Here is a 9,554-nt window from a genome sequence, read left to right on the forward strand (position 1 = left end):
GGTGAGTCCTGGAAGATTTATCCTTCTTGGGGAATTGAGTCAAGTCTTAAATAAGAAAAACAACCCATATAAAGAACCACAAAAATGACCATGAAAGTAAGATAAAAACTCTCCCCTGATACTTTATCTGAGCACATGTGAAGAGAAGGAATAAAACTAAAGTGTGGAATATTGAAACTGTGTGAATTCAGAGGGGGAAAAAAGTGGGAAAATTAAAAGAAAAAAAGAAAATAAATGGGAAAATAAAAGGAAAAAAAGGAAAGTACCTGTATTATATGTTGTTCAGGCATTGTGAGACCTATGACTATCCAGAGCAAGGCTGACTTATTTCAGAGAACCCCTTAAAGCAATATCCAGCTCCTCAAGCTGCCTTTCTGGAGTTCTGCTTTTATAACAGGCAACCCTTCAAAACCCAGTACAGCTGAGTTCCCTCACCTGGGAACTCAGAGCTGACATCAGAACAAGGGGCCTCGTTACCGAGTCCTTTACACCTTTGACAACATCTTTGTATTTGGTGCCTGTGTGTTCCCAGCTCAGTGCTCACCCTCTGCTGCTCTGGAGAAGAAACATAAAAAAACCCAACAAAGTTCCTTGTGAGCAAATCCACATTGTGCAGAAACTGGTGGGCATTCCCCTCTGACCCTGGGTGGAGGGCAAATACCTCCTGATTGCTGTGAAGGCCAGAAGCAGCAGCTCAATGAGCAGCTCCAGGGCTTTCCTGAGTGCTGAGCACATCTGCACAGCACCTGGCACATCTGTAATTTCCTGCACTGATCATGCTTGGGCCACTTGACACAGCTGGATTTTTGTTTTGTGTTTCTGTTCTGTAATTCTATGATCTTGGCTGTTGAAAATGGGAAATGCAGACAGAAATGCTTTTAGGGAATGGTAATGAGGGGCCATAAACACAAGATCATACATTCCTTGCATCCCCAGCTTCCTTCATGGGCTAATTACTATTCAGGCTCATGTTTTGCTTTCTGAGCAGTTGGGAAACTTGTTGGAAGGTGTGTGCTGAAGCTACACTGTCTCATTATGCTACTTGCTTCCTCAGTTGGAAAAATCATCTCTGACAAGCCACTTTCCTGGGTGCAGAGCTCAAAAGATGCCAAGAGGCTTGGGGCTCGATGAAAGGTATTTGATGTCAATTGCATCTGACATATGCAGGTTTGATATGTTCCTGGCTTCTAAGTGATGCCAAAAATGCAGTTTATGAGAATAATATGAAGGCAGAGGACAGAGATCTAACCTCCTCCAGATAATTGCTCTGAGTTGTTGCAAGGTGACCTTCATCCCCACACAGACAGCTTGTTGGTGAGAGTGCAAAAACATTTATCTCTCCCAATCTTCCATGGGCACATCAAAACCAGCCTGTGCTGCTAAAAAAGCATCTCTGACCCTGTGTCTGCTGGGCAGGGGGGTGAGATGGTGGCCTTTATCCAGGCTCTAAGGGAGCTGTCCTCTGGCTTCCCAAACAGTTACTGCTCCTTAGTCCCCTTGGTAAGACCAAACACTGGGTTTGTAAGGAGAGAGACCTGCAGTGTGAAACCTTCCAGAGGTGTAAATCCAGCCCTCCTGTCAGCCTTGTCCTCCTGTCAGCAGCTGTCTGGGATCTGGGCACTGACAAACAGGGGCTGATGGCCAGCACAGATCCCTTTTCCTCAAAAAGGCAGGGAAGGAGGCTGTGAGAGGTGGATCCTGCCCCTCACACCCTGCAGAGCCCCACTCCTGAGTGCAGCCCCTTTCAGAGGGCGGATTTCCCCAGCTGAGCCCTGAATTAGACCATGAGGTGGTTGTAATTAAACTGGAGGTGAGGCAGGGCATTGGTAACAGGAAAGCTCTCAGTGCCTGTGTGCTGAGCTGGAGGCTCAGCTCTGCCCTGACAGACACACAGACACCATCAATCACCACCAAGGGTTCCATTCCCTGTCCTGCCCGTCCCCAGGGCTGAGGAAACACTCTGGAAAAGGCATGGAAGTGGAAACTGGATTTCCTAATTCCATAATGTCACTTCTTTGCTCAGGAGACACATCTTGCCTGTCTGCCCCGTGCCAGCACCACCCTGCCAAACACTCCAGGCCGAGCTCCCAGCCCACAGGATCCCAAAACCATCACCAAGTCTGCAGAGGGGAGGGAAATGTCCCCAACTCTCCCCATCCTCCTGGACAGGGCTCCCTAATGTAGGAATCAACAGGAAAAAAAATCAACAGGAAAAAACCAACAGGAAAAAACCAACAGGAAAAACAAGCTTCTCTTTTAGTGATCCATTTTCCTTGGTGTCACAGCAGCACAGAGCCACAAGTCAGGAATATTAATGATGGCCTGGCTGGGCTGGGCAGCACTGACAGCCCCAGAGCCCCACATCATCACCAGGAGGGCAGAGAGAGGGAGTCTGTGCCTGCCTCTGCTCACTGAGCATTTCCATAGGTGTTTTCTTGCTTCCAACACTCCAGGAGTGACCTCACCTCTCCCCAGATCTCATCAGCTGCAGTTTGTTCTCAGCAAATTGCTTTGATGCTTAATGAGGGCAATTTCCATGCTTGCTTAGATTTTGCATCTCTTAGTTGGGGCCAAAATTAATCTGCCCTTCCTTTGGGAAGAATAGCTCCTGCACTTCCTCTGGGAAGAACATTTTCTGTCCTCCAGCTGTCCCTGCTCTCCCAGAGCTGCCTGCAAGCCCATCTTGCCCTGGTGAGATGCAACTGCTCCCAGAAAGCACACAGACAGTTCAGAGATGTCTTTGAAGCCTAGTTCACTTCAGAACTCTGGAAAACTGCTGCCCTAAATCTCACAGCTGGAGTCTGGCTGTGGCTGGGATGGACCCACAGCTGCTTTTTAAAGCAAAGTGTAAATACCAGAGCACACTTCAGAATCGAGCCCTGTACGTGCCAGAAGTGGTACTGCATTCCAGGGATATTTTGCTAAAATCTCCAGAGCAGGAAATTGCTATTTTCTACTATAAAATTCCAAATTCTAGCCTGTTTCTGCAAGCTGCAGTTTCCAGCTATTTGAATTAATTTCTTTTACCCATCATTGCAGTATTTTACTGAGAGTGTGTGTACTTGTAAATGCTACACATCATCCAACTGTTCAGATTTGGTTTGGGCTAGAAATTACATGTGCACATAATAAGACATAATCCTGGTTTGAGAGATGCAGACAGATCAATGGCAGGGTACAAAACCCCAAAGTGGAATTGCTGCAGACATTTTATTTATTTCACACAGGTCCTCCAGGAGCTCCCCAGCTGGAAGTGCAAACATCAAACCTCGAGATGACTTTTGAAAGCCCAGGCCAAAGAGAATGAGCAATTTGCCAAAGACACACAGGGAATTTTCAGAGCACCCAGAATGGGAGCAAGATATCTGAAGTGAAATTTAAAATGCTTGTCCCAAAACTCTCCTGGTACAACACTGCACTGCTGATTCTCTGCTTTCTTTCTTAGGTATCTCACTCCAGCTTCTTCAATACCTTTTAATAACTTTAAAAAGAATGCAGGTGCTTCTATTTATGAGTAGGAAACTTTCTTAGAAGTTCACAAGAACAAAAAAAGCAATGTGTGTTCCCAGGCACAGTAAGATTTCTGAGCAAGCCTTTTTTATTATTCAATTTAAGCCCAAGTAAAATATATAGCTGTTTCAGATTTGGCTCCTCTCTGAAACATGCCTTGTAGAACAATGTTTCTCTCCCCCTGTAATTCTGACTCCACAACACCAGTTTTATTTGCCAGGCCTGGCAAACAATGATCTATCCATCCATGTCATGCATATTATGTCAAATTTATTACGACAGCTTTCCAGCATATTTCCAGTCAAGGTTTCATTCTTCTTACAGATTCTGCAAATGAGCAACAGTTTTAGTTACAAATGCCTCCCCATGAGGCAGCACTCCTGACAATAGAACAGAACTTGCTGTATTTCTTGCAGAATTGTGACACCCATACAACCAATCATTGTGACACACTGCTGAGGAACACGGTTTTGCTCTGTGGTTGATATATTCACAACTCAAAATGAACAGGAGGGATACTGGGAGTCATTCAAGCCTTGATTAGTACTTGGCTGGGTCACTCATACATCTTCATGTCCAGACAGGAGAAGACAACCCAAAGAATCAGCTGCCCCCAGCCAAGGTCCTGAACCTTGGGAGAGGTTTGACCACAGGACAAAGGATTTTTGTGGAAACATGAATATCAAACATGCATGGAGCAGAGAGAGAGCTGCAAGGTGTTCCTGACAAATGGTAGCAGTCTAATGAGTGTCTGGACTAAAAGATTCTGTTCCCTTTTTGTTGGAGAGCACTCAGAGCTTTATTAGCTCTGACCCAGCAAAGCTTTAGCACCTGCTTAGAGTGAGGCTCACTGACTCACATGCAGGTAGATAAATGAACTGGGGTTCATTTGGGCAGGAAAATGCCCTGTGTGGTTCTTCCCAGCTGGGGAAGCACCCAGTGCCAGTGGAACATTATTTCCAAACAAGAAATAAAATTCAGTCCCCGCTTTACAATTCTCAGCTATGAAACCCTGCAGAGACCAGCTCTGAGCTGCACCAGGAGTAAAAGAACTGTCACAGCAGCCCCCAACAACACTTACAGCCCTCTCCTCCCTGCTCACAGCACTTTTCCCTTTCTGTGCCCAGGAAACCCAGCCATGCTCTCACCTCTCCTTTGGGTTTGCCTGCAGAGGAGCCTGGAGCAGCCCTGGCCTCTCCTGTCTGCTCTGTCCAGGCAAGGGGGGAAACGTTTGGGAAAAGCTGATTTTGCTTCTGCTGAAGATTTCCCAATCCTTTCAACACTGCAAACCTCCATGCAAATTGTAACAACCCTGGACTTTCTGCTGGCAGAGGTGACAGGGGCCTGAATGCTTGGGAGCATCATTACCCATCCCTGTGCTGCTCTGACAATTTGTGTCTCATGATGAGCACAGAAATGCTGCATGATCAGCATCTGGGCCAGAGAAGAGGATTAATGTGATTAGTCATAAATTGAGCAAGAAAAACTCATTCTGGAGTTTAGAGGACTTCTTCTGGAGGACTTGCAAGTGCAAAGATATAGAGCATCCAATAACTATTTAACCTAGTCTGCCAACATTATTCTGCTTTGGAAGTTTATACCAGCAACTGAAAAAAACTAGATTTAAATAGCTGTCAGAGAAAATGAAAAGGCTTCACAGCTCAAAAGGTCTGAAGAAAATAAATGCAACCACTAAGGATATTTTTTAAATCATGGGAAAATGACATTGAATAAGCTAACAATGGTGAATTTCATACAGCAGTAAATAGGAATATCACTCTTCAGCCCTGGGTTTTACAAAAGAAACCAGTGTCATTTGGCAGATAGCAAACTGAGGTACAAAGAAATAAAAAGGGGTTTTGTCCTGGTACCCCAGGAGAGCAGCTGGGAGCCAGGAGCAAAAGGCAGGTGTGGCCAGCACCCCAGTGCCTCTCTCATGAGCAGCACTGCCCATCCACGCAGCTTTGTGGCTGCTGCTGATGCTCAGGAGCACTGCAGAGCTCAGGGCTGAAGGCTCTGAAGGCTCTGAAGGGGCTGAGCCCCTCCCTGCCCTGGCATGGGGTGAGCCCTGACTCTGGTGTCCTGCAGGACCAGCCACACAGGGCTGACAGTGCCTAACCCAGCCGCAGGGCAGCACTGAATGGATCTCCCAGATCCCAGCCCTGCCAGGACCTGCAGCAGATGCTCAGCTCCCTGGGATGGTCCTGAGCCCTGTGGATGTGCTTTGAGGGGTGCCAGAGCCCACGGGGTGGGCACAGCCTGAACTGTGAATGGGAATCCCACCAGGTCAGATCACCCAGCACTAAGCCAGGGGTGCAGCTTACCAGAACCAGCTCTCCAGCAAAACCAGCACCAGGGTGTAATCCTCAAGCAGCAGTGCTGGGTGACTCAGCTCTGAGAACAGGTCCAGGGGGACAAGGTGCTCTCCCAGGCTGCTGTGAGCAATGAACTCCTCTGCAGGTCCTGGTTACAATACAGCTGGAAGTAGGGGAAAGTCAAATAAACCCCTTAGAGATAAAAATGAACTCAAAACCCCCATCAGCACCTATCCATGGCTGCTCAGGGAGCACAGCTTCCCCCTTCCAGCCCTGCTCACAGCAGAGCACATGCTGAAGTGGTTTCCTGCTGAGGGATGTGTTTGCAGAGCTGGGCCTGCAGGAGCCATTGATCACATCCATGGGTAAACAATCTTGTTTTTCACCAAGCACAGAATGCATGGATGCAGAGATGCAGCCTGGGAGCTAGAGGGGTTTGCAGCCAGCAAATTCAGGGAATAACTTCAGTATAAAATTAAAACAAAAAAAAAAAGTAAATAGTGAAAGAAAAATGTTGACTCCACCTCTCTCTGAAATCCCTTGGAACCCAACAGCTTCTTGTCCAATCAAGGACACAGAGCAGCTTCCAAAATGTAACATCACACGTTGGGTACAATTCGTGCATCCAAATCTTTTTATCGAAACAGAACAACAGCAGCAAAAAATTCCAGGAAAAAAAAACCCAGGCACTGGCTCTACCACAGGAAAATTCAGGTTTTGTCATATGAATCAATCAAAACCAGGACAATACTCCTTTGGTTTCAGTATAAACTGCTATTTCCTAACTTTCAGTGAATTACTTCCATTCCAAATGGTCGTTTATCTTCAAGAGCAAAAATAAGTCTTCAACCACAGTACTTCAAGTGCAGATTATTGTCCTCAGAGAGGAAAAAAACCAAGTCCCTTTTCCAGTTACCTGTGAGTAAAACAGCTTCCTTCCTAATTCCAGAAAGGACTCTACTGAGCAGAAAGCTACCAGTGGCTGCCAGATCATAGATTTCAGGTGGTTTAAGGCTGGGTTTTTTGGTTTTGGTTGGTTGGTATTTTTTTGTTTGGTTGGGTTTTTTTGGTTTTTTTTGTGTTACATTTAATTTTGTGGTCTTTAAATGTGGTGGTATGTAAAAGATCAGCATATCAAATTAAAACCCCCACTAATGGAAAATTCAGTAATTCCAGGGTCAGGAAGGACTATTAATTTGCTGAACATAACCAGGATCATTCGAAATATTCTCAGTTTCTGAAACAATGGAGAATTCTTGGCCCTTCACAGGATTTGCCTCTAATGTTTTTTTGTTGTTTGGGTTTTTGGATTTTTTTTCTCCAGATTTTCATATTTTTGGATATTTCCAAGACTGACAAACATTTCCCAGAGTATGAGAGCTACAGGAAATCAAGGCCAAGGAAAATCCATTAAATCCATATTTTCATATAGACTTTTTTTCCCTTCAGCTTCAGTGAAAGCAAGCAGATTGACCTCCCACTCTAGCAACCACTGAGTATTTAAGAGACCATCAGGAATTTAACAAGCCAAGTGCTTTATTTATCCCATAATTAAAAGCTGCCCTTCCCAGAGGGCACTTCCTTCCCACTCCCTTGAACACATAATTTTTCTCAAAATACATGTCAAGATGTTATTTTCTCTTAAATCTCCTTTAAACTGTCCCTGGGTGCAATTCTCTCACACCCTGGGGAAAGGATGTAGCTATGGCTTGGTTACCCCTTGTTACACCAAAATTGCAATGTGTTTAAACAGCAAAACACTGTGATTTTCTGTTTCACATGGAAACTGGAACCACAGCATTATGGACAGGAGCTTGGCTGACTTTTTTTTCCTGTTGGTTCCACCTCCCCTTTTCTCTTGTGGAGGTGGGGAAAATATGGAGAGCAGAAAAAAAAAAGCCAAAAAAAGTAAAAAGAGAGAAAAAAAAATCTCAGGTTTCTTGAAATAGATTCTGCCTTGCTTTGGACTGGTTTTGATTGGCTTCTGTATAATTAGCTGTTGCTCACAGTTTCTGTGATAATTGCACTCTCTATTAATTGAGCATATATTGTACTCCATGCAGTCAGCAAGTGATGAAGCTGTCAGTATTTTGTTAGCTATTACACTGCCTGATTCTTATGGGCTGTTTGATATTAGTAACAAATTAGCCAATTTATACGTCATAAATAAGATTCAAAAGCCCTGCTTTATCAGCTGGAGAGAAAAATACTGTTATCTTGGTTGACAAAATGCTTGTACTAAGATTCCAAGTGCCTTTTGGCAGGAATTCATCAGAGCAGATGTATTCCTTCTATCAGGCACCATTTGGTTCAATTATTCTTAATGTTTAATGGCAGAATAATTGAACCAAATGGTAATATATACCCCCATAAAATACTTTCATCAAATGCTTTAATTGCTGGATCTCTTTAACTGCAGTGTCTGAGTGCTTTATTCTGCTTATTGACACCTGACAGACCATGATGTAAATACATTACTTTAATAAATCTCTTGATGAGCTTGATCAGAGGTGAGCACTAAACCAAACAGGTTCTCCACTGGTAAATGGGCTGGGGAACTGGAACAAACAGGGGGAAAAGCAAAGTGCCCCAAAGCTGCTTCCTCACACTCCGAGGCACTCCTGAGCAGCCACCCTGCAGGAGGAGGAAGGCTGAGGGTGGCCATGCCTGGCCTGTGCTTTCAAAACCTGTTCCACACATCTGTCCCCTTGCTAGGGAGCATCTTGGTCTAAATGGCAAAGCAGTTCCTTGTTTTCCACTTACCAGGCTCGTGCTCAAACAGTTCTTCCTTGGGCTGAGTCTCCCAACACCCACAAGAGGGGTGACAGCAGTAACCTGGGGTCTGACCCACACTCCATGGAATGGCAGAGGCTGAGGATGGAAATGATGGCTCCACACCCTCCTGACCCTCCCCTGGTACTCTGGAATGCCTGGACAAGAGCAGCAGGAGGATGGGCTGAGCAGGGAGAGGTGCAGAGCAGGGGAGAAGCTGCAGGGAGGGGGTGGATGGCTGTTTGCACTCCCTGCTGGATGCAGGGAATAAACATCTGCAACTGAGGAATGATCATGACAGCAAGGAATGGTTTGCAGGTCAGGGGAAAGACTTGCAAAGCAGGGGGGGATCTCTGGCCCCCAAAGGCACTGCCTGGCTCAGAAGGGGATCTCTGGTCCCCCAAGGCACTGCCTGGCTCAGAGGGGATCTCTGGCCCCCAAAGGCACTGCCTGGCTCAGAGGGGATCTCTGGCCCCCAAAGGCATTGCCTGGCTCAGAGGGGATCTCTGGCCCCCAAAGGCATTGCCTGGCTCAGAGGGGATCTCTGGCCCCCAAAGGCATTGCCTGGCTCAGAGGGGATCTCTGGCCCCCAAAGGCACTGCCTGGCTCTAGTGTTGCATTTTTGGCTGCTGCTGGGTACAATGGTGGTCACTGATCAGGGCTCCTCAGGCAAAGGATGCAACAGCCCAGGTACTGTGCACCCAGAAATGGCCAGGAGGCAGTGAGGAGATGAAGCCACCTTCTCCCTGCTCCTGGGAAAATCCCAGAATCAATAGCAACAGCATATCAATAGCAACAGAATTCAATGTTAAGCTGAGGTAAGGGAAAAGGACAGAAACACCTGCCAGAGTTACAGATCCATGTCCTGCTCTCCACAGCACCAAGATCAGTGCAGGTTCTGGACCTGGACACACTTGTGCAGGCAGGTGCCATCCCAGTTTGTGCCAGAACAGAGTG

Source organism: Molothrus ater, chromosome 11, assembly GCF_012460135.2.
Source record: "Molothrus ater isolate BHLD 08-10-18 breed brown headed cowbird chromosome 11, BPBGC_Mater_1.1, whole genome shotgun sequence".
In the NCBI taxonomy this organism is placed as follows: Eukaryota; Metazoa; Chordata; class Aves; order Passeriformes; family Icteridae; genus Molothrus; species Molothrus ater.